Source organism: Antechinus flavipes, chromosome 1 (genome assembly GCF_016432865.1).
Source record: "Antechinus flavipes isolate AdamAnt ecotype Samford, QLD, Australia chromosome 1, AdamAnt_v2, whole genome shotgun sequence".
In the NCBI taxonomy this organism is placed as follows: Eukaryota; Metazoa; Chordata; class Mammalia; order Dasyuromorphia; family Dasyuridae; genus Antechinus; species Antechinus flavipes.
In genome coordinates, this window is record NC_067398.1 from 285,673,346 (window position 1) to 285,700,658 (window position 27,313).

Sequence of the window (27,313 nt, forward strand, 5' to 3'; positions counted from 1 at the left end):
ATTACTATTTAGCCTCATGTGCTTGGGACCTTAGTGCATCAACTCGAGACTCAGCCCATTACAGGTCACTGTCCCATACATAGTCTCGGAGAGTTGCCTGGAACAATGTATGAAATTAAGGTCTTTTTGACTCTAAATTTGATGTCTTCTACTACCCAAAGTTACTTCATGAGAACCATAAAGAGATGTATATGTAACCCAGTCAGCCATGAATGAAGAAGCCTCCCAAATGCTACCTGAATCAGATTAAAATATAATTGGAAAATGTTTAACAAAATAAATAAAAATCCAATATAACAGATAATGTTAATTTGTGGTCTAATTAAAAATGGGGATAACTAGGTGGCATAGTGGATGGAGCATTGGGTCTGGAGTCAGGAAGATGAGTCTTCCTGAATTCAAATCATACTTACTAGTTGTATGACTCTGGGCAAGTCACTTAACCCACTTCCTTATCTGTAAATTGAGCTGGAGAAAGAAATACCAAAATACTCTAATATTTTTGTTAAGAAAGTCCCAAATGAATTCATGAAGAGTCAGACACAACTGAAACAACTGAAGAAAAAATAATAAATGGCATTTTGCCATCTCCGACCACAGAAGAATATGGGACTTTGCCAAGATTGTAAATTATTGATAGGGTCCAGGAGTATAAATAAAGCATCATAGGCTTAGTTTTCTTATCTTAAAAAACCAAATTAGGTGGTTCTTATTCTGGAATCTAAGAGATCAAAGAATTCATGAACCCAGAAATATAAAATTATATTTTCACTTCAATATAATTTGCTTACTTCATAATCCTATATATTTTCTTTTGTGCATTTAAAAATTGTTGCAATTTTAAGAGCTCAAATTACATAAGCCCTTTGATCTCAGAGGTGCAATGAATGAGGCAAGAGACTCTTAGAGTATGAAAAGAGCTCCAATTTATTATGCTATATAGCCTTGTTACAAAAATGTACAGCCATTTTTTAAAGCATGATCAGTGCATGAACAGTAGGCAATCTTCAACCATTCAGAGACACAGTCGTGAATTTTGTATGGTATCTGCCAATGGGAGGAGAGCTAATCCAGCAATTTAGCAACCCACTCACCAAGGAGAAGCCCTGTCAAGGTATCCCTGCTTACAAGCAACTAGCTGTGACCCTCAGACTGAACCCATTCCTATGATCACAAATCATTGCTCCTTGCTCAAAAAGGGTGTTTCTGCAAAACTTATTGTGGTCAAAGTGGTCTTTGTATTCCAAAGCATACCCTAGCAAAAAATAATGTTTTGAGTTATGATATATGAATGTAATGGAATATCTGTTCTATAAGAAATGATGAACAGGCTGATTTCAGAAAAGACTTACATGAACTGATGCTAATTGCTGGGAGCAGAACCAAGAGAACATTGTACATGGTAACAACAAAATTATGTGATAATTAATTGTAATGGATTTAGCTCTTCTCAACAATGAGGTAGTTCAATGAATTTCAATAGATTTGTGAAGGAAAAAGCCATTTTTTCATCTCTCTCCAATTTGAGAACGAATGAAATTGAATGTGCATCAAACCATAGCATTTGCACTTTTTGTTGTTGTTGTGGTTTGTTTGCTTGTTCTTTTTTCTTATATTTTCTTTTTTTTGGTCTGCTTTTTTTGGGCACCATGACAAATATGGAAATATGTTTAGAAGAATTACATATGTTTAACCTATATTGGATTGCTTGATGTCTTGGGAGGTGGGGGAGAGAGAAGAGGGAGAAAATTTTGGTACATAGGATTCTGCAAAAGTAAATGTTGAAAACAATATTTGCATATATTTGGAAACATAAAATACTATAAAAATGTTTTTTTTTAATATTATTCTGAAGAATCCATCATTTTTACCAAATAATCAAAGAGTCCATAACACAGACAAAAAAAGTAAAAAACCTGTGAATGAAATGACTTGTAAAGCTCCTTCCAAATTTGGTGTTCTATATTTTCTTATTTTTCCCAACTTTTACATTGTATTCTTTGTTCTGAGGTGCTTTTCCAGTTCTAATATTCTATGAATTCTATTCAAACTGGAAATATTAAATGTATTTCAAACTTTCCTTTTGTTCCATAGAATTTTATACATGGTAGATATTTAATGTTTGGTGTAGTGAATCCCTAGTTTCTTTTAAATCTCAGCTCAGGTTAACCCCTATATGAGGCCTTCATCTACATAAACACATATACACACATTAGTGCTATCTCTTTCTGGGAGCCAATTTATATTTACTTCACATCTATTTATCTAAGTAAATAGCATATACTAGAATGCAAACTCCTTAAAGGCAGAATTTGCTCAGTTTTAGTCTTTGAATTGCCACAAGTATGTCCTGAAGCCAGCCCTAACTGGAGCAATTATTAAATTTTCAATGTGAACATTTAGATCTCCCAAATCAGCCATCACTACAATTTGAAGCTTGGTTTATTATTTTCTTTTATTGATTTATTATTTTTGTTTTGCCAATAGAATTGGATTTAAGAAAGTATTCATAAGTGAATATTAAATTCAAAAGTATGTGTGCATACAAATTTTTTTTCTCCTGAAGAACCCAGTTGTAAAACACCTACCAGTGTATGTATCCCTATATTACTTTACAAATATCTGAAGTTCAAAAGGAGGGCAGTAGAAGGCTCATGAAATGAAGTCATCATCAGACAGGAGACCTGTTGATTGTAAACTAATAATAATAATGATGAAAAGGTTAATAATAATATCAATAATAATAACTGATTATCAATTATAATATAATAATAAAATAATAACAATACAGCAGTTTAAGGTTTGCAAAGTGAGTTTCAAAAAAAATTTTTTTACTTCAGAAAAGTTTGATTCACAACTGAATTTCCATCAGCTAGGATAGCTGCACTTTAGCCTTTCTTTTTCAGTCCAAATATGTGATTATATGCTGAGCTCTCTACTGAAACCCAGGGCTGTAGTTTACAACACTACAGTGTTTGGCTACAGTGTTTGGAAAGAGAACCAGACATGATAACACCAGAGATAATCCTTTTACCTGTGAAAATGAGAAAACAAACTTTCCATGAGGACAATTTCTTCCTCAAGAATAATATTTAGAGATTATGGAAGTTTTAGGTCATAGTTATGGGATATAAAGGAAGGAAGAAATGCTATATTGGAAGATGAGGTGAATGAGTTGAGGGCCCAAAAGAAAGCAAGAAAGAATATCAAACTATGGAAACTGTTCTGGGCTCTATATGTGAGAGAACAACAATAAATGGTTGGTTGGCAGCTATAGAAACTAATATAAACAGTTACCAGTGCCCTTCCTTCACTTCTTTCCCATCTACCCCAAGTACTTTTTTACATTTTGCATACTTGTATATTTTGCATTGTTTATAGAGAGCTGGCCTTGGAGTCACAAAGATTTAGTTCAAGCCCCATCTTCAAGATGGGCTATAAAAAAAAAATTACTCCCTTCATCTCTCAGCATCAGGCAACTCTCCAAAATTCTATTTAAACTCAATCCCAAAGTCCATTAGTATAAGATTCTCTCTTTATTGAAAGAGATCAATGCCCCACATTTGCATTGGGGCTGGGCAAAGTTAGCAAGAGAAGGAGACTAGTCATCTCTGAGATCCCTTTAAGTTTCAAGTCACTTCTGCATAGATATTAGTGCATACACTAAAGACTTCTACAAGCAATCTGGAATTATGCCAAAAAGTTATCAAATTGTGCATACCCTTTGATCCAGCAGTGATACTACTGGGCTTATACTCCAAAGAAATACTAAAGAAGGGAAAGGGACCTGCATGTGCCAAAATGTTTGTGGCAGCCCTGTTTGTAATGGCTAGAAACTGGAAAATGAATGGATGCCCATCAATTGGAGAATGGTTGAGTAAATTGTGGTATATGAACATTATGGAATATTATTGTTCTGTAAGAAATGACCAGCAGGATAAATACAGAGAGGACTGACAAGACTTACATGAACTGATGCTAAGTGAAATGAGCAGAACCAGGAGATCATTATACACTTCAACAACGATATTGTATGAGAATGTATTCTGATGGAAGTGGATTTCTTCGACAAAGAGATCTAACTCAGTTTCAACTGATCAATGATGGACAGAAGCAGCTACACCCAAAGAAAGAACACTGGGGAATGAATGTAAACTGTTTGCATTTTTGTTTTTTTTCCCAGGTTATTTTTTACCTCCTTAATCCAATTCTTCCTGTGCAACAAGAGAACTGTTCAGTTCTGCACACATATATTGTATCTAGGATATGCTGTGACATATTTAACATGTATAGGACTGCTTGCCATCTGGGGGAGAGGGTGGAGGGAGGGAAGGGAAAAGTCGGAACAGAAGTGAGTGCAAGGGATAATGTTGTAAAAAATTATCTAGGCATGGGTTCTGTCAATAAAAAGCTATAATTATTTTTTTATAATATTTTATTTTATTTAATAATAACTTTATATTGACAGAATCCATGCCAGGGTAATTTTTTTTATAACATTATCCCTTGCACTCATTTCTGTTCCGATTTTTCCCCTCCCTCCCTCCACTCCCTCCCCTAGATAGCAAGCAGTCCTATATATGTTAAAAAGCTATAATTATTTAAAAAAAAGAAAAAGACTTCTACAAGTTACAGAAAAAGGTATTGACTAAGGTAAGAGGGTTTCCTCATCTAGAAATTCCCTATATCATCAAAATCATAGACACAATCCTTATTCCTACATTTTGCACATGGTTATATAAATATGTATTTTTGAATATTTAGAATCTAAGTTCCTTGAGGGCATAAACTATTATTTTTGCGGGGTCCATAATATTTAATAAGTATTTGCTTATTTGCTTAAATAATCTGTTGGAGTTTTCTCAGCCATTTTGGACGTATAAATCTGGAAATAGTCCATCCAGGAATTCAAGATTCCTTTGGTATTTTAAGGTTGTAATGGGCTGAGGCTTAAGTTGATGCACTGAGGTTCCAAGCATGTGAGGCTAAATAGTAATTGGACCATACTCTATTAATATATAAGTTTGGAGAAAGAATGGCCCCCGCCCACTCTTTGTACAAGTCCTGATGTGTTGTATAGGAAATGATGATTTTGGTGGGTGGAGGCAAGGGAGTGGAAAGGGAAGCAGAAGGAGAGACTGCTGGCTGGGGTCTTGACAGAGTGCTCGTATTGCTATCGCAACAGCCCTTCACCTCCGATCCCCCTCTGCTAGCTGGCTTCCTGTCTGCCCATATTGCTATTGCAATCCTTCTTCACTGCTTCACTTCAATAAAGATTGAAGATTTTTCCCTTAACCTGAATTCCTGACTCCGGCTGATTTTAAATACGCGGTCATCACATAAGGTGAAATCAAATTAAAATGGCCATCAATAGCAACCTAAAAGGGGAAATGAAGTACCAGATGAGTTGTGTTTATATTAGAAGAGAAAGAAGACAAGAATCATTCGGCAGTGGGGCAAGATATGTATGAGTTACATATACAAGTGAACCTCAGGTGACACTATCTCCTTCCTCTCTATCACCATTCCATAACTGTCCAATGATAAGAACTTGGAATGACTGGAATTCATATTTTCTGTGAACAAGGAATGACTCTGCTAATAGAGACTTAAATAAAATCTATTGACTTTGGGAAGGCTTTTTGCAAAGTTAGATATTTTGCAAGTAATCAAAGAAGTATCATGAATTATCTAGGGCCTCAGCATCAGTCTGTGTTAGAGAAAGGGCTTGAATCCAAGTCTTCCTGATTTCAAAACTGGCTATCTATCCATTGTGTCCCATTGTTCCACTATGATTCTTGCTCCTAAGGTAAATTTAATTTAAGGAATGTGGGAAAAGTAAAAAAGCAAGTGTCCCCAAATGCTCCATCACAGCCTCTGCAATTAGTGATCAGGCTTATGTGGGTACTAGTCCTTGGTGTAGGAAGCAGGGTGGCATGTTACATGGAGTGTTGAACTTTGAACCCAGAAGACCTGGATTCAAACCAAGCATCAGACATTTACTAATTATATGACTTTGGGTCGTTCACAATTTCTTTGAAACTGAATTGCCTCATTCATAAAATTAGAGATTTGCACTAGATGGCTCTAAGACACCATTAGAAGTGTCAAAATCTCAGAGCAATGAAGAAAAGACCTAACTTGCGTGAAATGATGTAAAGTTAAGTAGAACTACTATTATATAGTTACTACAAAGAAAACAATTAAGAAAGACATTGAAATTAAAACCAATGCAATGACCAGTCATGACTTAGTGATGGATTAAAAGTACAATATGAGATATATTTTTTGACATGTCAATATGTTGATTTGTTTTGCTTGATTTTAATTATTTGTTTCAAGAAAGGGATTCTATTTGGGGGAAAGAGAAGAATTAGTGACTAGTTATAGTGATTAAAAAAAGAAAAGGAAAATGTCAATAAATATTTTTTTTTTACTATATCATAGTACCAAAGATCAGAAAGAAACATAGACAAGAAGTGTAGCATCTAACTCAGTCCTCCTAGCATCAAGCATAAGCAGTCCTTTTACATAACAAGAACTCAATAAATGTTTGTCAAGTATTATAACATCAGTTTCAAAACCCTGTCCTACAGATGTTATAGCTAACTGTTGAGTCAGACTTAATGTAATGTGTTTGGCAGTTGAGAGATGGCACTGTTAAGAAAGATGGAGAAGAAAGAGTTATTATATATAATTTAAGAGAACCAGTGGAGAAGAGAAGGAAACTATCTTATCTGTTAATTTATAAAGAAACTAATGTAATGAAGAGTAAGATACTATTAAAGTGAGAGCTTGAGAGAAACTGAGGACATAGTTTTCTTGTTCTAACTGCAGAATATCTGGAAAAGAAAGAAAAAGATGGAGGGATCTTCCTTTTTTAATACAACCATTATAACTTTGTGAAGAAGTTGAAGATGAGCCTAAAAAGGAATTTTATTTGCTATCTTGAGTGAACTAAGTGATTTATTACTGCTTTAAGAAGAGAAAACAGAAATCATCTGGATTTATACTGATAGGTTGAGGTAACTTACTGTAATATTTTTCCCAATTAAACTTTATAAATATTTGTGTCTTTGTTGTTATTTCATTATTAATAAATTTTCATTTATTAATAAATATTTATTTAATTCTAAGAATTTGGGGATTTTATTAGAGAGATATAAATAATTCCTGTGGGAAGGGATTTTCTAAATTTTATTAAATAAATAGGATTTAGTGAACTGAAATATAAGTTCTAAGCTTAAAAAATTGTGATGAAGAGTGATAAAATTTCACTAATACAATTTTGTATTACATGCTGGGATTCATCCTCATAAGTTTTTTATAATGATAACATTTGACATTCTTTCTTTTCAACAGATAATCTACCTTTCTCTCCACATAATCAGCTGAGTGGTTCCATCTCAGCTAAAGATTTGTAGAGGTATTTCTAAATCATTCTATTTAGAAACTTGGAACCCACTTAAAGTTTATATTCTTTTTTTTTTTTATTTTATTTTATTTAATAATAACTTTGTATTGACAGAATCCATGCCAGGGTAATCTTTTACAACATTATCCCTTGCACTCGCTTATGTTTCGTTTTTTCCCTTCCCTCCCTCCACTCCCTCTCCCCCCGATGGCAAGCAGTCCTATACATGTTAAATATGTTGCAGTATATCCTAGATATAATACATATTTGCAGAACCAAACAGTTCTCCTGTTGCACAGGGAGAATTGGATTCAGAAGGTAAAAATAACTCGGGAAGAAAATAAAAAAATGCAAATAGTTCTAAAGTTTATATTCTTAATACTGCCCAGGCATGAAGACTAGTAAAATCCTTTCCCTGTTTCTCTAATCGCTGATACTCCAAAGTGCTTTCTGCCTAGAATGAAAATTCCTTCCCCTACTTTCTCTTCCTAGACTTTAATCCTTGTTGTAATTAACCCTATTTCTGCTAAGCCCCTATCCTCTTCCGTCCTTTCCTTTCATTGTTCCCCCTAGACTCATCCTCTACTGATAAACTCCCTTTCATCCTGAAACTCTTCCTCTGATCTTTGCATCCTTTTTGTCTCACTGAAACCTATTTTTCCCCCCTGGAAATATTAAATCTCCTGGCACTCTCTCCAAGGTCTCTTGCTCCTTCTCTTATATTCTCCAATGTTCAAGGCCAAGAAAAGAACTTGACATATTCCTTGTACTTTACTGCCACTTTCAAACTCTCCTTCTAACATTATCATTTAGAAACTGCTTCTCATCCTTTGACATTCACATTCTATACAGATCTTTAAGATTGTCTTTCATGAACTACCTCCTTAATAAATTTAGTACCTGGCTTGTGAATCTTATTCTTCATGTTTATACATGGTCTCCTTCTAATGACTCTGGTTTCCCAGTTTCTCAACTCCCATCACCATTATCTCCAATCTACTTTTATAATCATTCTTTTACATGACTTGCTACCTAAAAATTTGCCATTGGCAATTTATTTATTGGGTTAAGTCAAAAGTCCTTAATAGAATGTAAATCTCTTTGAAAAGATAGCATTATTGTAATCTACAACAAGTTCCACCTTACATGTCCTCTAAGGAAATGGAGGGCGGCTAGCTGGTACAATGAACTGAGCAGCAGGCCTGAAATTAGGAAGATCTGAGTTCAAATCTGCTCTCAGAAGTTGTGTAAATATGGGCAAGTCATATAACTCTGCTTGCCTCAATTTTATCTTCTGTTAAATAAGGAAATGGCAAATTGTTCCAATATCTTTGCCAAGAAAAGGCCAAATGGGATCACACAGAATTATATAGATAAAGTTGCTGATAAAGCATGTTTAGACAGAAGGGATGCCTTAGATGAAAGAAGCAAAAACAGGGAGCAGGATGCTAAGACAGTAAGCAATGAGAACATTTGAAACAAATGACATTTCTCTAAGAGAAGTGTATTAGATGCTTTAATGAAAATTCAACATGAAACTGGCTAGCATTTTAAAAAATCTTTAGTTGCTGCAATGGGAACATCTTTAGATGTTTGAGAATGTTTCTATTCTCAAATATGATTTCTGTTTAGAGTCAAAAGAGCAGTGTCACTGGTCTATCCCCCTGAGCTCCTGTGTGTCACTCCAAAGGCTACCAGACATGTGTCCAATTGTCCTCTGAAAGAGTATAATCCTGCCTTTGCTTCTGCCAGTACTAACTTCCTGATGCTGGATCAAGAGAGTAAGTGATGTACAAGCCCTCAATAACTTCTCAAGATTATTTCTTCATTCTTAAATGAAGGCAATAAACAAAGATATTCTCAGCCTCTAAACCAGGTAATTATTCCAAAATACAAGAATCTTAACAAAATTCTTTTAATTTCTAGAGATATTCAGCATTTAGCTTTCTATTTGAGATGAATACAAAAACCCCCTTGTCTTTTACAATGAAAGATTCTGCCCCAACTCCTAGAAGATTCCATTGTGACCTAAGTAAACTGTCAGCATACCTCAATTCCACATAAGAGTTATTCTTTCCCAGCAAAGCAAAAGGGAGCTTTATTTGTATGTGCTCAAGTGATTCAGAAATATAAAGAAATAAGCAAACTTGTTTGTTTTGTTAAAAGAATAATTATTATTTATTAATTAATTATAATTAATATCCAAGTAGAGTTGATTCTTAGTATAAAAGATTTCTTATAAAAATGGACAAAATGATTTTAACTTATTTTTTGAGAAAATAAAAACCTCTGCTGACACCTATTGGAGCCTTTATTTTTCCCCTTGAGGTCATTAAAAGGAAGTTTTCATTTTCGTTTAAAACATAGAAGAGTATACTGTAGGGAAAGTAGCATTTAAAAGATCTCTTCTTGAACTATAGAAGTGAAAATCAGTTGATCTTTATCACTTCCAGATCCAAAAAAAATTATCAAAGGAAATGTAAAAAGAAGCAGATAGGTGTCAGAGAAGATAAAGGTCTGGGAATTATATGAATCCAAATTCAACCTCAGATACTTACCAGCTGCATGACCCTGGTCAAGTCACTTAATTTCTCTCTATCTCAATTTCTTCATCTGTAAAATGAGAATAATAATAATAGCACTTACTTCTCAGAGTTCTTGTGAGGATTAAATGAGATAATAGTAGTATCCATGAGAAATTGAATACTAGATCTGTCATTTATTAGTTATGTAACTAAGTCAGTCACTTCTCTCTAGGTCTCAGTTTCCCAACCTATAAAATGAGATTGGAGTAAGTGATCTATAAGGACATATTACCTTTATTCTATGATGGGATGTAGGGAGGAGAGAGGAAGTTATCATGACACAGTGGAAAAAACAATAATCTTGGTGTTCATAGGACCCAAACCTAAATTCTGATTCTGCCTGGGCAGATATTGGGCACCTATTTTCTCTGGACTTCAGGCTCCTCTTCTATAAAAAGAGGGATTTGTATTTGGAGGTGTCCAATATGTGGCTACAATATTTCCAATTATAGCCAGATTAACTGTATTAAAATGTAATTGGGGAATAATTAACACAATTAATAAAAATGCAAGATAACATAGATAATATTAATGTCTAATTTTCTAAGTCAGCATGCACCCTATAGGCTTCTGAGTATGACAATACTGGACCAGATGACTTCTAAGTCTATACCAGATGCAAGAATGGACATTTAAAGTTTTGATTCATTAATCTTCATCTTTGCAAAATCCAACCAGCAGAGTTCAGGCACAAGATCTTCCTAGAATCAACATAGTAATAATAATGAAAACTTGATTTTTTCCCCTTAACCTGATTGCATGAATATCACAAATTGATATGCAGTTTACAGAGCTTTTATAGCAGTCTTTTCAGGTAGGAACTGAGATGTCAGAAGGTTATTCAACTTTCTTAAGGGCACAATAGGGGTTTCAGGCGGGGATCACAGGCAATTTCTCCATAAAATAATGTTAACAAAACTTTTCTAGCAGAAAATGCTACATGAAGCGTTGCCACAATAATAAAAGAGATGAATAACAAAACAGGACTAAGACTGTGGTTTGTAAAAAGCTGACAGTATCTTATGAGATACTCAGCTACAAAATGAAGTTAAACTATCAGTAAGGGCTTCTTTTATGCAGTGAGGTAGAATAAGGGATAGAGCATTAGATCTGAAGTCAGAAAGATATGAGCTTTAGGATTTCTGGCTAAGTGTTTCTGGCAAAATCAATTGAACCCTGTCTGCCTCAGTGTCTTGAAATGTGAAATGGAGAAAATAATAGTGCTTATATTCCCAGGATTATTGAAAGGATTAAATCAGATATTTTAAAACACCTCCGTTTTTTGGTACATAGCAGCTAGGTGGCACCATAGTACACAGAGTGAAAGGCCTAAAGTCAGGAACACTGTAGCCTGAGTTCAAATGTGACCTCATACACTGACTAGCTGTATGACCCTGAGCAAGTCATTTAACCTTGGTTGCCTTAATTTCTCATCTGAAAAATGAATTGGAGAAGGAAATGACAATCCACTCTAATCCTTACCAAGAAAACCTTAAATGGGACCTCAAAAAATTAGGATTTTTCAACAAAAACATAATAAACATTTTTATTGATTAATATTTATAAAACACAGCACAGTGCCTAGCTGATAGTAGGCATTTAATAAATGTTCATTTATTGATTGATATCTTAGCACAGTATACACTAAATTTAATAAACACTGATTTCTTTATTTATGCTTGGGATTAAGACTAAATCTCCCATTTGACTTGCTACTTGTATTGTTTAGGACCTAAATTCCACATTTATTAAGCACAAAGAGAATGAAGAGCTATGGTCTCCAAAATTTTGATTCTGTATCTCTAATGTTTTAAAAAAAGATTTTATCCCCTTACCACAAAATTTTTGTTCATTTATTCATATACAAATTAGATATATCTACTACTGCATGAATCACTTTTCCAACACAAAACAAAAATTTATAGTAAAGAGGATTCCTTATAGAGTCATCATTATACCAGAATATAAATTCCATCCTGTTCTATGCATCTGCTTATAATCAAAATAGTGGGGAAAAAATGACAAAGGGAGATATACTAAAGATGGGAATTTTCTCAAAGGTCCCTATGCAGTTCTAACAGTGGGATACCTGAGGTAGCACTGAGATTTCAATGGTGTCATAATAGGGCAAAGCTGGAAGCTTGCACAGCACTAGAAATGAGAGAAAATATGAAGCAAACTCTGGGAGATGGAAGTAAGGGGAGGTCATTACCAATAAAGACCAAAAAAGGCTTCTGAAAAGAGGTATGTTACAAGCTGAACTTTAAAGGACAAATAGGAGTTCATGAAGGGAGGAGTACAGAGGAGGACATTACAAGAATAGTGTTCAACCATGATCCCAGAAAGAAGACAGAAGAGCATTATGCCAGGGTTCGGAAGAGAGAGTAGCACTGTTTGACTTCAGCATAAAACAAAATACGAAATAAAACTGAGAAGTTAGAATGGTTCTTCCTGGGCAGATATTGGGGCACATTTTTATATTGAGGAATTCCTTGAATGTTGACCAACAGAGTTTGAATTTCACTTAGAAGAAAATGAACTTTTTTTTTTTTTTTTTTAGAGAGAAAGAACATTACTTGATCCATGCATAGGAAGGGCCATAGGATTTAGAGCAGGAAGAGGCTTTAAGAAATGATCTAGTCTAAGAGTTTTTAACCAGAGATCTACAGACCTCTAAAGGTTCCATAGATAGGTTTCAGGGTGTATGAACTTAGAAAGGAAAGAAAATTACATCTTTATTCTCACTAACTTTAACTGAAATTTAACATCTCTTTCAATTATGAATGTAGGCAACAAGAAATTAGGCATGGACCCACACTTAACACCATATACCAAGATAAGATCAAAATGGGTCTATGACCTAGGCATAAAGAACGAGATTATAAATAAATTAGAGGAACATAGAATAGTTTATCTCTCAGACTTGTGGAGGAGAAAGAAATTTGCGACCAAAGATGAACTAGAGACCATTACTGATCACAAAATAGAAAATTTCGATTACATCAAATTAAAAAGCCTTTGTACAAATAAAACTAATGCAAACAAGATTAGAAGGGAAGCAACAAACTGGGAAAACATTTTCACAGTTAAAGGTTCTGATAAAGGCCTCATTTCCAAAATATATAGAGAACTGACTCAAATTTATAAGAAATCAAGCCCATTCTCCAATTGATAAATGGTCAAAGGATATGAACAGACAATTTTCAGAGGATGAAATTGAAACTATTACCACTCATATGAAAGAGTGTTCCAAATCATTATTGATCAGAGAAATGCAAATTAAGACAACTCTGAGATACCACTACACACCTGTCAGATTGGCTAAGATGACAGGAAAAAATAATGATGAATGTTGGAGGGGATGCGGGAAAACTGGGACACTATTGCATTGTTGGTGGAGTTGTGAACGAATCCAACCATTCTGGAGAGCAATCTGGAATTATGCTCAAAAAATTATCAAATTGTGCATACCCTTTGATCCAGCAGTGTTTCTATTGGGCTTATATCCCAAAGAAATACTAAAGAAGGGAAAGGGACCTGTATGTGCCAAAATGTTTGTAGCAGCCCTGTTTGTAGTGGCTAGAAACTGGAAAATGAATGGATGCCCATCAATTGGAGAATGGCTGGGTAAATTATGGTATATGAATGTTATGGAATATTATTGTTCTGTAAGAAATGACCAGCAGGATGAATACAGAGAGGACTGGCGAGACTTACATGAACTGATGCTAAGTGAAATGAGCAGAACCAGGAGATCATTATACACTTCGACAACGATATTGTATGAGGACATATTTTGATGGAAGTGGATTTCTTTGACAAAGAGACCTGAGTTTCAATTGATAAATGACGGACAAAAGCAGCTACACCCAAAGAAAGAACACTGGGAAACGAATGTGAACTATCTGCATTTTTGTTTTTCTTCCCGGGTTATTTATACCTTCTAAATCCAATTCTCCCTATGCAACAAGAGAACTGTTTGATTCTGCAAACATATATTGTATCTAGGATATACTGCAACATATCCAACATATAAAGGACTGCTTGCCATCTAGGGGAGGGGGTGGAGGGAGGGAGGGAAAAAAAAATTGGAACAGAAACGAGTGTCAATATAAAGTAATTATTAAATAAAAATTTAAAAAAATAAAATTAAAAAAAAATGAATGTAGGCAACAAAACATAAGATCAGTATTTTGGAACTTTATCATCAATAGTTGAAAATTGATTAAATGCTCAATAAACACATTTATGTGCCCTTGTCAAAGATCAACCTATAATTTCATGACTTTACTAGAGCTAAATGAGAATAGTCTTCATACTGATATAATTTTTAAAATGTAAAATTTAACTTTACCTCACCTATTTTAAATACTTAAATTTCATGCATTAATGAAGAAATATATATACACATATGGTGTAAAGGGCTGAAACTCTTAAAAGGTATGCTTGAATCAAACAACCAAGCACTTAAGTCTAATTACCTATTGGACAATGATTCTATTAGCATATGTTTGAGAAAATGGCCCTTCTCACTGTTCTGTGATAGCTCGATGTTTGGTGTATACAGATAATCGTAGGAAGGATTAGAGGGTGGTGTGAGACAAGCCAGACTCACTTTTCAGCAGGATGAGAAGGGGAAAGATTGCAATGTAGCTGACCCATTGGAGTTGTGGTAAAGTTTGAGTGATTAGCAGTTCAGCTCAAGAAAGGACCTGAGTCTCTAGTACAATGCGTATATATGTATGTGTATATATATATATATATATATATATATATATATATATATATATATATATATATATATATGTAACTCAGCAACTCAATGTATAGGGTAGTAGGCCTAGAAAAAAGACAAATTCAATTCCAACTTCAAACACTTCCCCGCTGTGTTTCCCTGAGCAAATCAGACTTTTCCATCTTACTTTTTCTCATCTGTAAAATAGGAATAATAAAGTCCATACTTTCCAGGGTCGGTGGGGAGGGAAGGGGAGAAGCTGAAATATCTGTCAGTTGTCCTGCACATCTTAAGTTTTAGTTCAGTTCTGTTTAGTTATCTCTGACTCATCATGACTCTATTTGTTTTTTGTTTTTTTTTTTGCCAGAAATTCTGGCATGGTTTGCCATTTCTTTTCAGGCTCTCTTTACAGATGAGCAAACTGAGGTAAACAGAATTATGTGACTTGCCCAGGGTCACACTGCTAGTAAGTGTCTGAGGTCAGACTTGAACTCAGAAATATGAGTCTTCCTGACTCCAGGCCTACCTGCCCAACTTACATATTGAATGCTGCAAATCTTAAAGACCTATATAAACACTAGTAGTTATTATAGTGCTATATCATAAATTTGGGAGGAAGGGTACAGTTATAATTGTATTTCAATATAATTGGTTTCCTTTGTAATACTGTGATAAGCTTCACCAGACTGCTATGACATGAGAAAAGGCCAAGAACTTCTGATCTAGTCCAAGTTGCTCAATGAAAAAGTGAGTACACATGGATGTGAAGCATTCTGGCAGCAATATGAAGGTTCAACTATATAATTGTAGAATAAGAGGTCGGAGAAGGTTAGAAATGATTCTGAATCTGTGATTTCTAGAATAGAGATCTTTCCCCACTGAGGATCAACGAGTCTTTATGACAGTACAGTTGTTAGAAGCACTGAGGAGTTAAATGACTGCCCAGTGTCACACAACTATTAACCATCAAAGTCAGGGATTTGAACATGAGTATTCTTGACCCTAAACCCAAAATTCCATCAACTACTCACACCAGACTACCTTTTAAGAGGCTAAATAATAATTGACATTCTTATGGTATTTTAAGAGTCACAGAATCTTTTGGAAAGTGAGCTAGAATTATGCCCAAAGAATTATAAAATGGTGTATATACTTTGATTATTGGTCCTATGTTCCAGGATAATCGGGGAAAAGGAAAAGAATCTATACATTCTAAAATATTTATAGCACCTATCTTTTTTAATGACAAAGAACTAGACATTGAGGAGGTTGCCCATCAATTGGGCTATGGCTAAACAAGTTGTGATATGTAATTGTGATAAAATACTACTATGCTGTAAGAAATAATAGAAGCTAAGGGGAAAAAAATATTCTAAAGAAAACAATTACTTAGTAGAATTGATGAAATGGAAAAAGAGAAATAATGAACTGGCTAATTTTAGAAAAATATAGAAAAAATCATATGAAATAATGAAAAGTAAAATAAGCAGAAACAAGAGAATATTGTATACAGTAACAACAATATTGTTTAAAGAATAATTGTGAACAACCAAATTATTCTGAGTACTATAAATGCTCAAATAAATTGTAAATTCCTTTATGAGTCATTTACAATTTAAGCGTTTATAGTACTCAGAATAATTTGGTTGTTCACAATCTGGCTTGATGTCTCTTCAGAAATGTCATAGCAGGAGGCCTGTTTTTATTTCCACACATTTTCCTAGCATTTAGCAGAATTTAAAAATAATAATAATAATTAGTAGTTTCAGAAAGGTTCCTACCCTAATTAGCAAGTGAGAACAAAATATAGTTTGTGTAGTTGCCATAACTTTGTCCAGCTGATACTGATTAAAAGGTGGTGTCCGAGGTCTACTTGGCACAGGTATCTAATAATTCCCCTGTAGCAAACATCCTCAACACCACAAGTTTGGGACATCTGTTTGGGATTTTGCTGGCAGTGAACTTCAGGACATGGAGTAGACTCCTCCAACTGTGGAAAATCTCCTCATTTTCAAAGTCATTCACAGTGTCTCCTTGATTCTTTTCCTTCCACACCCCAGACAAAATCCATCCTTTTCAGTTCCCAGAGTGACAATGATTGATATTTCTTTCCCGTACAAAATGGCTACTTAGTATTACTTCAACCCAAGGTTATTCCAGTTCTTTTTTCCTCATTTTAATTTCTTAGTGAGCACAAGTACTATGATTAAAATGACCTCTTAGAGGAGAACTTGGCAGTCCTTGGAGGCACAATCCCATCCTAGAAAATTACTGTAGTGTACAAATACCGAAGAGTTTCTTTTGGCTTGACTATGTTCTAGAATTCAATTACACTGAACTACAATGCTCTCTCTTACCTTAAACATTTAGTATAGAGGAAAGAACATTGAATTTCGAGTTAGTGAATCACAGAAATAGAGTCCGGCACTCTGAATTTACAGATAAGGAAATTGAGAAAATTCTGACTTGATTATTTACTAGCTGCATGACTTTAGCTCAAATCAGGTACCTCACTAGGTTTAAATTTCCTCATTTCTAAAATGAGGGCAATGGCACTAGATGGCCTTGAAGGTCCCTTCCAAGTGTGCACTTTTATACTTTGAAGAATCTATGATTTTATCCACAAGTCCTTCCATACTTTTTATTTTGTGTAACTTGTGTTCATGTTTTCCCATGAACCCTCTATAGACAATCTACCTGAAGTGGATTTCCACTAAATTTGGATTTAAAACCTGGTTCTAGCACATCTGATTTGAATGGCGTTGGGCAAGTTATTATACTTCAATGAACCTCAGTCTTTTTATTTGTAATTATGGACTTTTTAAGATTCTTCCAACTCTAAACCTATGATCCTATGAACTACTGATTAACCTGAGTCTGTTTTTTCATGTGTAAAATGGAACTGATAGTAATCTTTTACAGACTTGAGGTTAATGGTCAAATGAAAATTATGCAAGTGTGGTCAGAGATTAATCGTAATCTTTGTTGCATATTATGTTAGTATCTTAGATAATATTTGATTTTAAAAAATTTCCAACAACATTCACTAGAAATATTGGTCTATAGTTTTCTTCCTGATTTATATATTAAGGCCATATCTGTGCCATTTGTATTTGATGGGATTCCTTTTTTGCATTTATTTCATGATTTATGCAACGATTTGTGAATAGTGGAACTGATTTTTCTTTGAATGTTTGACTTATGCCAGCCATAAAGCAATCATATAAATGTCAATTATGATCCAACTGAGTAGAAACCATTCTCTAATTTTTTTTTTTTTTACCTATGAGAGTGCCAAGAAGTTTTGTATCTCAATTTAAAAAAAAAAAATTCCATTTTATTTTTTTTCTGTTCTGAATTCTCTTCCTCCCACATCCTATTCCACCCACCAACAAGAAAAAAAAACAAAACCTATTACAAATATGTATAGTCAAGAAAAATGTTCTGTCTCTTTCTTGCTACAAGTTCTTTCTCTGGTCTTTAACATAAAGACTGTATTTCTTTTTTTTTTTAAATCCATTTTTATTCTGAATTTAATGCTAAATTCATATTTCCGTGTGTGTGTGTGTGTGTGTGTGTGAGTGTGTGTGTGTGTATGCAGAAAAAGAGAATTGTACATGAAACTGCAGACCTTTCATATATAGCTTGCTTTTTTGTGTGTGTAACAAATTCAATATGTAACTTTCAAAGCTGTCCTGCCATTCTGGCCTTTATTCTTTTCTCTGTCTCTTTCTATCTCTTTCTAAGACATCTCAGTGATTTTTTCATTTTTTTTTAAATTACTTTTTTGGCTATCTACCCTTCTCTCCCAACCCACCAACTATAAATAAAAGAAAAAACAATGTATTTAACAGAAAATATGTATGATCAAGTAAAATAAATTCCCATGTGGAGCACATTTTAAATTGTTATTTTTTGTTTCATCACAGACATTTATCACCTTTGAAGAGATCAGTAGCATGCTTTATTGTACATCCTTCATTAAACAGAATCCTCAAGTCTTTCAAAGTTTTTTTTTTCCTTACTTGGGTTGCTATAATTATTTCCTGATTTAGCTCATTTCCTTCTATATCAATTCATAAAAATCTTCCTCAGCAAGTTTAAAATCGTCCCATTTGTCATTTCTTTTCCCACAATATTGTATTGATTTGTATACCATAAATTTTTAATCACTCTCCAAATGATGTGTACCCCACCTTAGGTTCTAATTCTTTGCTGCTACAAAAAATGCTTCTATGAACATTTCTTAGTATGTAGCACCTTTCCTTTTGTCTTAAATCTCTTTTAGATAAAAGGCTGATTGATAAAAGGGAAGTCCTGTAATTTCATAAAAATTGAGAATGTCCAAGTAGACAAATTCCTATTAAAAGCCACCACTTATCTTCAACTTAGAGTACCTGAGTCACATAACCAATAAAATTTGAATTTGAGTACAGGTTCTCTTGACTAAGGCTAGATTTCTATTAGCTACAAAATGCTATTTCTGGTCATAATGTCATAATGACATTGGACAAAATAATGGAGATATATATATATATATATATATATATATATATATATATATATATATATATATATATAATGTTTTTATGAAATTCCTTAAGTGTAAGTTTTATTGGTAAGATTTTATACTACGCTTCCATTTCCCATATGTCTATCTGTTAGGGAACCTAGCAACAAGATTGCTAGGGAACAGAATAACAAGAGTCTGCATTAATCTTAAGACCCTTCATCATATAACTTGCACACAATGTCCCATTTGCACAGGCAACAAGTCTAAGCAAAGATAAGTCTTCAGCAAACTTGACCTTTGTGGTTTGGGGCTGGTTGGATCTCAGTCAGCTCATTCTTGGGAATGGATGTTAAGGCCTCCGGTGTGAGTTCTGTCTCACTGGCTACAGGTGCAGGGTACACCTGTAGACACACCAGGACAGGCATTGAGCATGCACCAAATCGAGATTGTCCCCACCGTCTCATGAGTTGGGCTCCTGGATACACAAGCTAAACACATACTTGTTGCTAGGTCACATTGGCAAGGGAGATGAGAGGGATATAAGTACAGGACAGCAGAGCGAGAGAGAGGAAGCAGGGAAGCAGGAGGAGAGACAAGATGATGTAACCAAGCAATAAAGCTTCTTTAACTGCATAAAGGGTGTCAGAACTGCTCTGTCGTATCCAGAGATTATCCAAAGGGCGTAGAGGCTACGATAATTGGATAAGTGCTCAGACACCAGCTGGTGTCAACAGGTCTGTACTAGCTGAGGACCCCACATCTGTCCATTACCCTTTAGGTCATTTTATAATTTTGTTTCTCCCAAGTTCATGATATTCCATGAGTCACAGACACAGAGAAGCACTAGAATAATTGGAGTGCTAAATAAATGATCATTTGTGGCAACAATAAAGTTTTCCAATTTCAGTCCTTTTCAAGCTCTTCCTTTTGTTCAGTTCCCAGCTCAACTCATCCTCTATCTGCCACCTGTCAATATGCCTCACATCAATCCAATAAAAGAAGTTCCTCAAACAATTAATGTATAGATCAGGGGTCCTCAAACTTTTAAAATAGGGGGCCAGTTCACTGTCCATCAGACTGCTGGAGGACCAGACTATAGTAAAAACAAAACTTTGTTTTGTGGGCCTTTAAATAAAAAAATTTCATAGCCCTGAGTGAGGGCCACATATGGCCCACGGGGCGTAGTTTGAGGACCCCTGGACTTTACTGAAAACTAATAAGCATAGGATGATATTTTTGCTGCTCTTTTAGAACTGATTTTAGTCTAGAATAATGAAAAGAAAATATGACCTCAAATATGCCCCAGAAAAACCTGGTTTTAAATCCAGCTTCTAACATATGCTAGCAATATAATCCAAAATTACTCAATGCCTTGATGCTTTAGGGAAATCTTGATGATTAAATTACTAAAAAGTTCCTGACCTGTATTTTCCCCTTCTGGGAATTCTGAATCAATAAAATCATAGACTTTGTTCCTATCGCTTTCAGATTTTCATGGTGAGAGTCAATTTACCTATCTAATAGTAATGATGCTGCTGCTGCTGCTAACAATAACTACCATAAGTTAGCATTTATATAGAACTTTCAAATTTGCAAAATACTCTACATATGTCTTCTCATTTGATCCTCACAACAACTTTGTGAGAAAGGTGTTTTTATTATATCCATTTTACAAATAAAGACATGCATGAGGCTGAAAGGGTTTGAGTGATTTGCCTAAGACTATACAAGTAGTTTTTGAAACAAAACTTAAACTCAAGTATTCTTAATTCAAATTCCAGAGTCCTGACCACTGCACTACCTATATGATCCAAAAAGCAGGCTGAATTAATGCCTAGGACTCCAGAGCATTTAGCTCAGTTTCTAGTGAGCAACAGATAGCTGTTGGTTTCTCTCACTTGCCCCTTTCCAGAAGTGCTACAGGAGACCCCACAGGTGAGTAGAAAAATGATCAATTGCCTTATGAGTAAGAGGCAGTAGAACATAGCAGAAATAAACGTATTGTAGAATCATAGAAAAGAGATTTTGTAATGCTGGAGAAACTGAGGAAGGATAGATTAGAGAACAATTTGATTATTAATTTATTGGAGAGTAAATCAATTGACTGTATCAGACTCTCATCTCAAAGTATCCAACAGTGAATATCAGATACAAGACTTTTATAGGATAACAAGAACAATGACTTAATGGGGAAGGTACCTGGATGGGGATAACCTAATGTGGGGAAGCACCTAGGATGACACAATGGAGGGAGGTACTGGAGAGGTTACTGATATTCTAATGATGTCTAAAATGGATAGACCTTTATCCTGTCAAACATTAAGAAGGAATGATTATAGCCTAAAGATATAAAACCTTTATCTCATCAACATTAAGGGAAAGGTTATAACCTGAGGCAGAGTAACTAAATAGGACAATGGAGAAACTGGGTCAGGACATTAAAAGGGAACTGTGGCATAACAAGTAGCAATAGAATTAAAAAAACATGGAAAATATTTGGCCTATGATCAGAACCTTACCTTATTGTCTTAAGAAGTAGGCTTGACACTTGAGAGTATATTATATATAGTATATACTGATAGTATAAAATACTTAGGAGTCTATCTGCCGAGACTTCCGGTTAAGATGGCGGAGAGGAGTCTATCTGCCAAGGGAAAATCAGAAACTTTATGAGCAAAACTACAAAACACTTTTCACACAAATTAAGTCTGATCTAACCAATTGGAAAAATATTAAATGCTCTTGGATAAGGCGAGCAAATATAATAAAGATGACAATACTACCTAATCTATTTCTTTAGCGTTATAGCAATCAGACTCCCAAAAAACTATTTTAGTGACCTAGAAAAAATAACAACAAAGTTCATATGGAAAAACAAAAGGTCAAGAATTTCAAGGGAATTAATGAAAAGAAAAATTAAATGGAGGTGGCTTAGCTGTACCAGATCTAAAATTATATTATAGAGCAGCAGTTACCAAAACCATTTGGTATTGGGTTAAGGAATAGATTAATTGATCAGTGGAATAGGTTAGGTTCAAAGGACAAAACAGTCAATAACTATAGCAATCTCATGTTTGACAAACCCAAAGACCCCAGCTTTTGGGATAAGAACTTACTGCTTGACAAAAATTGCTGGGAAAATTGGAAACTCGTATGGCAGAAACTAGGCATCAACCCACACATAACACCATACACCAAGATAAGATCAAAATGGGTTCATGACCTAAACATAAAGAATGAGATTATAAATAAATTAGAGGAACACAGGATAGTTTACCTCTCAGACCTGTGGAAGAGGAAGGAATTTATGACTAAAGAAGAACTAGAGATCATTACTGACTACAAAATAGAAAATTTTGATTATATCAAACTGCAAAATTTTTGGTCAAACAAAACTAATGCAGACAAGATTAGAAGGGAAGCAATAAACTGGGAAAATATATTTGCAGTCAAAGGTTCTGATAAAGGCCTCATTTCCAAAATATATAGAGAACTGATTCTAATTTATAAGAAATCAAGCCATTCTCCACTTGATAAATGGTCAAAAGATATGAACAGACAATTCTCAGATGAAGAAATTGAAACTATTTCTAGCCATGTGAAAAGATGCTCCAAGTCATTATTAATCAGAGAAATGCAAATTAAGATAACTCTGAGATACCACTACACACCTGTCAGACTGGTTAGAATGACAGGGAAAGATAATCCAGAATGTTGGAGGGGATGTGGGAAAACAGGTTCACTAATACATTGTTGGTGGAATTGTGAATACATTCAACCATTCTGGAGAGCAATTTGAAACTATGCTCAAAAAGTTATCAAACTGTCATACCCTTTGATCCAGCAGTGTCTCTACTGAGCTTATACCCCAAAGAGATGCTAAAGAAGGGAAAGGGATCCGTATGTGCACGAATGTTTGTGGCAGCCCTGTTTGTAGTGGCCAGAAACTGGAAACTGAGTAGATGCCCATCAATCGGAGAATGGCTGAATAAATTGTGATATATGAATATTATGGAATATTATTGTTCGGAAAGAAATGACCAACAGGATGATTTCAGAAAGGCCTGGAGAGGCTTACACGAACTGATGCTGAGTGAAACGAGCAGGGCCAGGAGATCATTATATACTCCAACAACAATACTATATGATGATCAATTCTGAAGGACATGGCAATCCTCAGCAATGAGATGAACCAAATCAGTTCCAGTGGAGCAGTAATGAACTGAACCAGCTACACCCAAAGAAAGAACTCTGGGAGATGACTAAGAACCATTACATTGAATTCCCAATCCCTCTATTTTTGCCTGCCTGCATTTTGGATTTCCTTCACAGGGTAATTGTACAATATTTCAGAGTCCGATTCTTTTTGTACAGCAAAATAATGGTTTGGTCATGTATACTTATTGTGTATCTAATTTACACTTTTATATATTTAACATCTACTGGTCATCCTGCCATCTAGGGGAGGGGGTAGGGGCAAGGAGGGGAAAAATTGGAACAAAAGGTTTGGCAGTTGTCAATGCTGTAAAATTACCCATACATATAACTTGTAAATAAAAAGCTATTAAAAAAAAAAAGAAGAAGAAGAAGAAGTTGGCTTGAGGAATTGAGAGGTTTTGTGATGATAATGAAAAAGATGATTATGATGATGACAGCTCAGTGACACAGTGGGTAAAGCATAGACATGGGATCAAGAAGTCTTAAATTCAAATATGGCCTTAGACACTTACCAGTGTTATCCTGGAGAAATCACTTGACTTTTTTCTATAAAATAGGGATAATAATAATACCGTACATGACTTTTGTGTAAATAAAATGAGATAATATTTGTAAAGCACTTTACAAATCAGAGAAGATTGAGATGGTAGTGATGGTAGTTGTGGTGATTGTGGTTGTTGTTTTGTTTTCAGTCATGTGTGATTTTTTGTGACCCCATTTGGGATTTTCTTGGTATAAATACTAGAGTAGTTTGCCATTTTCTTCCCTAACTTATTTTCTAGATGAGGAAACGAACTCAAACAGTGTTAAGTGACTTACACTTAAGTATGAATTCACAAATAAAGTACATGAACTCACAAAGATGAGTCTTGATTCTGGCCCTGGCACTCTATCCACTGTGTTACCTAGCTGACAAAGAACTACATAAATTATTATTATTATTATTATAGTGTGAATGCCTAGCAAGACCATAGCACTTGAAACTATGATCAATAAAATAGCCATTCAAGTTTGTAGAGGACCAATGATTGCCAGAGACCATGCTCTTGAGGATATGCCAGAGATCATGTCCTTGAACACTGCCAGAGACCATGTCCTTGGACGCAGGAAACAAAGAGCTAAGAAGATTAGCAAACACCCTAAATTCCTGAAGATTAGATAATGTGTGTCCCAAGAAATCGGTCATCTCCGCCCAAGATCTAGATAACAGTATACTCTAGGATTTCTGCCACACCTATAGTCCGACATTCTTCTCATTGTAACCCCCCACTCAGAAATCCTATTTAATTAAACTCTCTTCATTCATTAAACAGAGACATTCACCATCTTAAATCTTGAGTTGCCTCTCTGTCTCTCCGATTCCGTTCCCAAGCCGTAGGCTTTACAGACTGTTGTCTTACAGAGCCTTTGCTCCTCCTCGGCCCTGGTTCCCTTCGATGACCCACTGTGGATGTCCTGCCGGACAGGACAACTGGCGCCCAACCGTGGGGCTCTAAGTGGACCTCGGCCCGACATCGCTCCCGAGCATTCCGCGAGAGAACTCACGGTCTCCCGTAAGGGTAGAGGTAAGTTTTCGCGATTGTCGGTACTATGGGATCGTATTTATCTAAAGAACAAATATTCCTTAAAGATCTTAAAGGAAATCTTAAGGAAAGAGGCATAAAAGTAAAAAAGAAGGACCTTATAAAATTCTTTATATACATAGATAAGGTCCATCCTTGGTTTATTGTAAATGGCCCTGAAATACACCCCGGGAAATGGCAGAAGGTTGGCCGAGACCTAAAACAAGAAGGGCCGAACGTTGTAAATGTTTTCCCCCTCTGGGCATTAATTAATGAAGTCATTGAAGGAGCCTCTAACAACGGCAAGGTTCGGCAATTACCCCCCCGGGGTCCTCAGATAACTTGGGAAGACGCTGAGGGAAATACGGGCACTGTCGGCCCTTACATAGTTCCTAATCTACCTATTAACCTATGGGGAAGAGATATTCTCTCACAAATGGGTATTATTATGTACAGCCCCAATTCTGTAGTCACAAGACAAATGCTAAGCCAGGGTTTTCTCCCTCAACAAGGATTAGGGAAAAATAACCAAGGTATCAATCAGCCTTTACAAGTACAGCCGTACCCTGGCCGTGCTGGCCTTGGTTTTCAGAACCATTTTTTATAAGGGCCACTGGTCCGCCCAGCCTGCAGGCGGACAAGATCAAAACACTCCAGTCTGGTTTGACCAGTGGCCCCTTTCCAAAGAAAATATGTTGCGCAGTCCATAGATCCTTTTCGCTTGAAATACCCCAAACCTGCCACTAGACCTTAACCCTAATTTCATTTAGGTACCCCAAAGCTAGACCTCAACATTTAGTTCCCTGATGAAACAAACACCGGAAGCTAGATAATTTGGCGATCAAACTGGACCCCGACCTTTTCGGGGCACACTCAGAACCAATCTGGGTTTTGAGCTGTTCAAGCAGTATTCTTCCGGGAAGAATCTGCGTTCTTTCTTTGGTCTCACTCTATCTCTAAAGGTAGTAGGGAGAATATGCTTTGCTTGAAGAAACTCCCTCTGTCCAAATCCTTTAGAGAGAGAAAGGCCCTTCCTTTGCATCTCAATGCATTTCTAATCTTTTTTTTCTGTCACCAGATAATCCTGTTCTCCAGCAGGAACTGTTGAGACACGAGAGGAAGTGTCTCTTTAACACCACCCCAGACCAAAGAGTGGTCATGTGGCCGTTCTGGGGACCTTACCCTTCTCGGGGGTCCCAGGCCAGCGCTCTCTTTGCTCTGTTCTGGGGAGATAGCCGGAGAAACGTAAGAGGAGCTGTGTTTGAGCCCTTCTCCCATGCCACTGTTAAGTGCAATGGAGTCTCTAATGGTCAGGCTGTAGCCACGAGGAGAAAGGTCACTAAATTGGGGTGAGTTTAGAGAATGTCTCTGCCCACGGCAGCTACTCCCTGGACAGGGGTAAGCAGTCTTCCCTTCAGGTTTTGCTCTCCCAGTAAGATTTGGGGACTTAGATGAGCTGCCCTGCCTTCAAGTTCCAGCGTGGAATCGCCAGAGGAGCCCTTGCCATTCAAGACGCACTGCGCTGGGTAAGATGGCATCTCTTCCTCCCCCACCCTCGTTCTGGCCTCTCCTCCCCCTTCTTCCATGGAGTGGGGAGTGTAGAACTCGAGGCCTGGTTCGGACCTCTCCCATGTGGCTTGGCAACCTGCCATTTAAATGCTCCTATCCTGTCCCCTTCTTGGGGTTACTGTACAGTGGGGAGATTGGGGACTCAATCTAAATCTTCTCAAATCTCCGGAAAGGCTGTCACCAACTTTTAAAATAGAAATTTGCTAGCAATTTGGACAAGTGGGCCGCGCCCCTTCCAGACCTTTACCTGGCTCTTAAAGCCGCAGCTTCTAGCCCTCAGGACGTGTGCTCGTCCTATACATTTAAACGGGACTCAGTTTCCCTGATTTGGTCATCCTGCGTCTGTAGAAGCCTCAGAATTACGCTTTCGCATGCTCACAAGGCTGTCTACAAAGATGGGATTTTAAACTGCTCTCGGTTTTTTTTTTCTTAGCTTCAGGGCACTACTTAAAACTTTCTTAGCTGCTTATGGAGAGATAATCTAGGTAAGCCAGGCTAGGTCTGTCTGTCTCACACTTTCCTACCTAACCCTACAGGTGGGAACTCTTTTTTGCTCCTAATTTTCTTAGTCCTAAAACCTTTTGCTCTTAGCACACTCGGTTCTATTCTTTTCTGGATTGGCATTCTATGTCCCTGCCAACAAAGGATTTTTTCCTGGGCTCCAACCCTGGCCAGGTTGCAGCTTCAAGAAAGACCTTTGGAATGATGTCTGGGGAA

General features: G+C 35.9%; 1 protein-coding gene across 1 annotated transcript in view; it reads right to left on the minus strand.

The window, feature by feature from the left end:
- Positions 1–9,570: 9,570 nt before the first annotated feature.
- Positions 9,571–27,313, minus strand: part of CEMIP2 (cell migration inducing hyaluronidase 2) — a 146,916-nt gene continuing 129,173 nt past the window's right edge. The window contains exons 25-27 of the transcript XR_007947726.1: positions 22,364–22,470; positions 21,767–21,891; positions 9,571–10,027 (exon numbers count right to left, since the gene is read on the minus strand). The gene's annotated coding sequence lies outside the window, so the exon portion shown is untranslated. The remainder of the gene's footprint in view (positions 10,028–21,766; positions 21,892–22,363; positions 22,471–27,313) is intronic.